At 39.5% G+C, this 7,685-nt stretch overlaps 2 pseudogenes; both read right to left on the bottom strand.

Annotated features, from left to right (window-relative positions):
* Positions 1–710: 710 nt before the first annotated feature.
* On the bottom strand, positions 711–1,472 carry LOC149225526 (peptidyl-prolyl cis-trans isomerase CYP40 pseudogene; annotated as a pseudogene).
* Positions 1,473–6,554: 5,082 nt separating this feature from the next.
* LOC149225525 (peptidyl-prolyl cis-trans isomerase CYP40 pseudogene) lies at positions 6,555–7,316 on the bottom strand (annotated as a pseudogene).
* Positions 7,317–7,685: the final 369 nt, after the last annotated feature.

The raw sequence follows: 7,685 nt of genomic DNA, 5'->3' as shown, positions 1-7,685 counted from the left end.
TATAAAGTAACTTTAGGAAGACTCTTAGCAAAAAACAAAAAGTTTCACCTTTTTCTTCAACACTCACACCTGTCACCCTTTGAATATCTGGATAGCTTTGTATAGTCTCCTTACTGGCCTCGAGTCATCCTTTTCAAGATTTGCTGACCTCAGCATCAATTTCATTTTTTCTCATAAAACAGTCATCTACAGCAGTTTCGTAGCGCGCTACGAAACTGCTGTAGATAGTCAAACCAAAACATATGAATCTTAAAGCACTGTTGACTTAACTTCATGATTTCTTCAGCTACTTTGTACAGGTGTAAGGGATCCAAAAAGTTTCAAAATGATGGAAACTAAAATTTATCAAAACTTGAAAAGCAAATTTCCCCTTGGATTAATCAGCTAGTTTACCTAACTTCTTCTTCAAACTGCTAACTTCTTTCTTCAAAGCCTTGTTTTCTGCTCTTAGGCTTGTGTTCAGCTGTTTCATGGTTTTTGCCTGCTTCAGAGCTGGCACTGTCCAGAAATATGCATCAAACACTGAGTCAGTTTGGCCCATTAGACTTGTACTGCTTTTTAGTACAGCCTTTTTATAATTTGCATATCTCACTGCCCTTTCCTTAGAAACATTTTTAATCTGAGGCACTTCTTCTTGTGTTGTTCCTGCCTGTTGCTTGATAGCAATGACATTTCCACCTTGGCTGATGATGACCCTATTACTCTTGTCTTTACTCCTGGTTGCATGAACTGTTCTGGTAATCTCCTAATTTTAATTTACAAGCAGAATTATTCGTAAATATCTGCGACTTGGTCTTCCTTAAATGATTGCTCTTCTCTTCATCAATTTCTTCTTTCTCCTAGCAAATGTCAAGATAGCGCAATGCCTTTCTATATTTTCTTAAAGCCATCTTATAATCCCCTTTCTTGTAATTTTCATTCCCAAAACATTTCGCAGAATCTACTGTATTCCTCCACCATGAAATTTCTGCAGATTTCTCATCAAGATCAGCTGGCCAGTCTGGATACAAATCTCCATCTTTGAATAAATTAGCTTTTCCATCATCTGATCCTTCTGGGATCTCCCCACAATCTGAAATTACAACATCTAGAGAAGGGCGTTCACTACCTTCTGTGGGAGTATGCTCAATGCCACGCACAACTCCCATGCCTTTAATTACCTTCCCAAAGACAACATGCTTTCCATCGAGATGGGAGATCCTTGTTTTTGTGATGAAAAATTGAGAGCCATTTGTATTAGGTCCAGAGTTTGCCATTGACAACATTCCTCTGCGCTCATTTTTCAGTTGAAAGATTTCATCATCAAACTTTAATCCATATATTGATTCACCCTCTGTACCATTTTGAGCTGAGATGTCTCCACCTTGTATCATAAAACCTTTGATAACTCTATGGAAAGGAAGCCCCTTGTAATGCAGGGGGGCGCCAGTATGAGGGCCAATGCCCTTTTCTCCTGTGCACAAAGCCCTGAAATTTGGTCATATCCTCGACAAGTTCCTCGAGACTTTGCTGATCTATGACATGCCCCTTCTCCTGCATCTGCTGCGATCACAACGAACAAAGAAATCGAATGCAGTGAAGAAAACTTCCAAACGAAGTGCCGGAAAGAATTCCAACTGATGCTCAAAACAGTGATTCAAGCCCGTGAACACTCTAGAGTCTCAGTTGAGCCTTAATTTCTTGATCTCTTCTGTGAAGTCTATTTTCAATTCCAGTTGGATTGTCGCAACATTGCGAGGATGGAATGACCGCAGATTGGTATCAGTTTGATCCTAAGTTCCTTGCAGAGGTTTCTGCGTAGATTTGCAACAGTGTTCGTGGAGTAAATAGAATAGCTTATGTCATAACCTCGAAACCTCCATCAACTGTAGAGTGAGAGTGATATGCATGAAATGGATTGAGCGGCCCTGAACGCTCCTACTACAACAGGACTGTGCAATGTTAACATCTGATATATGCAAATTCCATCCATTCAAAACGATTCTTACTGGATTTCAATTGGGATTGTCTTCGTCGATGACATTTGGACGGTGAAGACAATTAGAATCACAACAAAACAAGTTCTGTAGACTTATTGAAAGCCTAATTTCTCATATAGAAAAGAGTGTGATCTGCTAGATGTATTAGGATGTATGCTGCCATGTGTTCATTACCCTGCTCGGATGCGTGCCATGTGTGCACGTTGCTGTCGTTCAATCCTCAATGCAGAAACTTGACTCTCCACCCTCTTGTATTGGAGTTTGATCACTAGGAAACCCTTTATTTTCTTTTAGGAAATCGGATAAGTACTAGATGCAAAGTAAGAAATAAAAACGAGGCTGTGCAGAACTTGCATTAGCACCGCTAATGATTTCAATCTGCGTTCCAAAGTCAATATGACTAGCAAGCGCTCCAGCAAGCATGACATGATCCTTCTTTAGATCCAAGATCCCTCGCAACTTTTATACCCCTTTGCTAGCTTTGCAGAGAGTTGATATTGGAACTGGTGATAGGAATCTGGAAGACTGCCAACAACTGCTGCCCGATATCGACCTGCGCTTTCAACTTCTTCTGCCCACTCTCTAATAGACAGGGTCTCAAACATTTGCAAGGCATCATCTCTTATTTGTCTTGAGGGATCAACTACTTTGTAAAGTATAAGGCTTAGCAACCTCTGTGTTTCACATTTTGAAAGTTCTTGCTGCATGTGAACAGTTATCAACAATTTTGCAAATGTCTCGTTCTAGCTTTACTGCATCTACCGGAATTGTAGGGTCAATCTCCTTGAGACTGAAGTAGAGGGCGTTCACTGAAGTATCAGGTAAAGCCTCACCAGGATTTACCACAATGCCATCAGCCACAAAAGAAGTAATTCTTAAACATGATTCCTCTTGAAGATTAATCTTAATGGGCTGCAACTGAACAACTGAATGTGATGGACCAAAAGGCTCTTGTATGGCTCTAAACACTGCAGTATCAATAGTAGTAAGCACCATTCGGGCAAGAACCTTATCATCAGGTGAAAGTAAATTGGAAAATACCTCACAAATGATCCAGAGTGATGACCTGATTTATTGTTTGAACAAATCCCCAATTTCGTAGCACGCTACGAAATCACTCAAACAGGTAGCGCTGCGAAACTGCTAAAAAATTCATGCGCTGCGAAAACACCCTGTCTTTAAGCTAGGCTAAAAATTTTTGGCAACAGAATTTTCAGTGATAACAGTGGCTCCACTTGGGATAGTGTGCCCTTGTGGTACACTAAGAACTCGCAGGTCCAGTGCCTTATCCATTTATGACAAACAGAAATTTGCTTGACAAGCATGACTGTAGGAGAAAGAAAGCTACATCTACTGAAGAATGCTCAGTTGACTTTGAGCTTATTTGTATTTACCTACCTACCTACCCTAACAATTTCAACTTCTTTCTGCTCAATCAATATGAAATTTCCAATGTAGCCAATCCTCTATTTTATCTGATGTTTGACTTCTTTGACTGCATCAGAGTTCAGAGCCAATATGATAGTGTGATGAGCGCTACCACTGGAATTGTTTCTGATCTTTATAGGCAAACTGAAACACTGGAGAGTAAAACTCTTCCATGTAGTCAGCTATAGGATCCCAGAATACATGATTAGATTGATGGTTCTTGTAACTTTCTGGTCGTGAAAGCTGATCTTCAACAGCAGTGTGCATTTCCTCAAGCGTAAAAGAGAAAGGAACCAGCATTGTCTCCTTATGTTCTGCCATAGAAAGCTGCTGAAAATAATGATCATGATAACACTCTTCATTTTCAGGCCACTGATTCTCAACCACACAAGACCCCTTTAATGTGCTATCCACTTTTCTATTTGACAAGCTATCCAACTGCTTTTCTGAATCATTCCAACAAACAATGGAATTTTCCTCACTATTATGATTATTATTTGGAGTAAGCTGCTGCAAGGAATTACAAAATTGAACAAGCTTTTCCTCTGCCTGAGGGTCGTAGAAGCTGTCTTCCAGCACTTCTTCTTGCTGTGTGCAATCGATTTCATCTTCAGAATACTGCTGCATCTCTTCATTCATATCAAGGGATGAAACATGGTTTTCACAAGTGAACCCCTGCTGCTCCTCATGCTGCGTTTCATGGGATGATATACTTTCTCCTTGGTGCTGAAATACATTGTTATGAAGAGCCTCTAAAATTTCTTCATCCGTGAATTCATCATCATCATAACCATCCTCTAAATACTTAATAAGACTTAAAGAATGTCTACAACAATCTTTAAGCATCAATAAGGAAGGATAACCTTCTTTATACATTTCACAGAATTCATCATGGAAATCAGCAAGAGAAGATAATGAACCATTCTCCAAACTTTTATACCAAGACCATGCTTTTCCTTCTAAAGTGGCCATAAACATCCTCATGAGACAATCCTCAGGGAAATGAACCTTAAGACTGCGTACATGCATATGAAACCTAACCAAATGAAGAGCAGCATTGTCCTTCTTTTCATCTTTGAATATTGGAAGATCATCTAACCAATCAACCTTTTGCATAGGATTTGGAAAACCAGGGATATGAGACCGATTCATAGGAGCATACCTGGCATTCATTCTTGCAGTGGAACTCATCTTGAAACTTCATCAAGCTACTGATCTTCTAGCAGTGGAGTCACCTTCTAATTTGTTATTTTCTGTGTGGAGTCGCCAAGGTAGTTTTGCAGCCTCAAAAGATGTCTGAGCTCCTGCTACCTTCAGAAGTTCAGCCTCTAAATTTCGGGAATGAATAGACTTCAGGCTCCCGGCAGACGCACCAAAATGTTATCACAAAATCGTGTACTAAGGGCTGCTACTTAGCAAGATCTCATGCAACTATTTCAAACCAGGCTTTAGACTAAGGCTTAGCCTCCTTAGTCAGAGAGGGCTCTCTCACAGATTTTTGATAGGAATTATTAATAAGAAAAGATGGCTAACTCTTCAAACAGTTTATGAAAGTAAGATGGTTGGAACAACAAAATAACATTTCTTCTATTGGGCTCATGGAGTCAAACACCTCTGCAGTAAACTATTAACTACTTAATCATGGAAGCCAAGGCATATAATGTTAAACACTCAAAACATTTCTCAAAAGGAACCTCAACTCCTAAATATACACAGGAAGTCTGAGCACTAGGTGAATTCAGAGTGATTGCATATTTAGTGAGCTGTAAAACATAAAAGGATAAAAACAAAGCCACATATATTCTGAGCACTTGAACACATGATGAATCTTGGGAAGAAAAAGTAATCTTTATATTACTGTCAAAAGTCTTTTACATAAGCTGATATACAAAACTCTGTTTTTTCATAAATCTCCAACCTCAATTACATCAGAGTTTTCACTATATATAGGAAAACAAACTAAACTACTTTGAGTCTCCTCCTCCAGCATGAGGGGAGCTCGAAATCCTATCATTAATTGCCTTATCTATATCTAAACAACTTATTAAATACAAAGGTATTGCGCTGTGAATACATAGAGTCCCATTCCTATTGAAACTCTAATTCTATCTCCTCATGTGCATTGATGCTTTCTTGAACTTTGACACCTGTACCATTTCTGTAGTGGCCAAGACATGCTGGAGAAACATTCACTGAACGAGCAGCTTCAGATACTTGCTGTGTGGATGAACTCATTAGTTGATGAGGATATGTGCCCTGTTTTCACGGTCCCTGCCTTCCATTAGTCTTCATGTACTAAAAGACTATGCTCCAAGCCATTTAATACCTTTAATAACCACGCATAATCCAATATTCCTCATGATCTGGACGCTTTGTGAACTGAACAGGTGTACCACTCAAAATTTCGGTAACCCTACCAGAACCCTAACATTTCGGTTATAAAGTAACTTTAGGAAGACTCTTAGCAAAAAACAAAAAGTTTCACCTTTTTCTTCAACACTCACACCTGTCACCCTTTGAATATCTGGATAGCTTTGTATAGTCTCCTTACTGGCCTCGAGTCATCCTTTTCAAGATTTGCTGACCTCAGCATCAATTTCATTTTTTCTCATAAAACAGTCATCTACAGCAGTTTCGTAGCGCGCTACGAAACTGCTGTAGATAGTCAAAACAGAACATATGAATCTTAAAGCACTGTTGACTTAACTTCATGATTTCTTCAGCTACTTTGTACAGGTGTAAGGGATCCAAAAAGTTTCAAAATGATGGAAACTAAAATTTATCAAAACTTGAAAAGCAAATTTCCCCTTGGATTAATCAGCTAGTTTACCTAGCTTCTTCTTCAAACTGCTAACTTCTTTCTTCAAAGCCTTGTTTTCTGCTCTTAGGCTTGTGTTCAGCTGTTTCATGGTTTTTGCCTGCTTCAGAGCTGGCACTGTCCAGAAATATGCATCAGACACTGAGTCAGTTTGGCCCATTAGACTTGTACTGCCTTTTAGTACAGCCTTTTTATAATTTGCATATCTCACTGCCCTTTCCTTAGAAACATTTTTAATCTGAGGCACTTCTTCTTGTGTTGTTCCTGCCTGTTGCTTGATAGCAATGACATTTCCACCTTGGCTGATGATGACCCTATTACTCTTGTCTTTACTCCTGGTTGCATGAACTGTTCTGGTAATCTCCTAATTTTAATTTACAAGCAGAATTATTCGTAAATATCTGCGACTTGGTCTTCCTTAAATGATTGCTCTTCTCTTCATCAATTTCTTCTTTCTCCCAGCAAATGTCAAGATAGCGCAATGCCTTTCTGTATTTTCTTAAAGCCATCTTATAATCCCCTTTCTTGTAATTTTCATTCCCAAAACATTTCGCAGAATCTACTGTATTCCTCCACCATGAAATTTCTGCAGATTTCTCATCAAGATCAGCTGGCCAGTCTGGATACAAATCTCCATCTTTGAAGAAATTAGCTATTCCATCATCTGATCCTTCTGGGATCTCCCCACAATCTGAAATTACAACATCTAGAGAAGGGCGTTCACTACCTTCTGTGGGAGTATGCTCAATGCCACGCACAACTCCCATGCCTTTAATTACCTTCCAAAAGACAACATGCTTTCCATCGAGATGGGAGATCCTTGTTTTTGTGATGAAAAATTGAGAGCCATTTGTATTAGGTCCAGAGTTTGCCATTGACAACATTCCTCTGCGCTCATTTTTCAGTTGAAAGATTTCATCATCAAACTTTAATCCATATATTGATTCACCTTCTGTACCATTTTGAGCTGAGATGTCTCCACCTTGTATCATAAAACCTTTGATAACTCTATGGAAAGGAAGCCCCTTGTAATGCAGGGGGGCGCCAGTATGAGGGCCAATGCCCTTTTCTCCTGTGCACAAAGCCCTGAAATTTGGTCATATCCTCGACAAGTTCCTCGAGACTCTGCTGATCTATGACATGCCCCTTCTCCTGCATCTGCTGCGATCACAACGAACAAAGAAATCGAATGCAGTGAAGAAAACTTCCAAACGAAGTGCCGGAAAGAATTCCAACTGATGCTCAAAATAGTGATTCAAGCCCGTGAACGCTCTAGAGTCTCGGTTGAGCCTTAATTTCTTGATCTCTTCTGTGAAGTCTATTTTCAATTCCAGTTGGATTGTCGCAACATTGCGAGGATGGAATGACCGCAGATTGGTATCAGTTTGATCCTAAGTTCCTTGCAGAGGTTTCTGCGTAGATTTGCAACAGTGTTCGTGGAGTAAATAGAATAGCTTATG

The sequence above is a fragment of the Pinus tabuliformis genome, chromosome J (genome assembly GCF_031772625.1).
Source record: "Pinus tabuliformis cultivar Carrire ecotype Pingquan chromosome J, CPIR1, whole genome shotgun sequence".
Classification (NCBI taxonomy): Eukaryota; Viridiplantae; Streptophyta; class Pinopsida; order Pinales; family Pinaceae; genus Pinus; species Pinus tabuliformis.
Note: the sequence above shows the minus strand (reverse complement) of the source record. Positions and strands in the feature narration are given on the sequence as shown.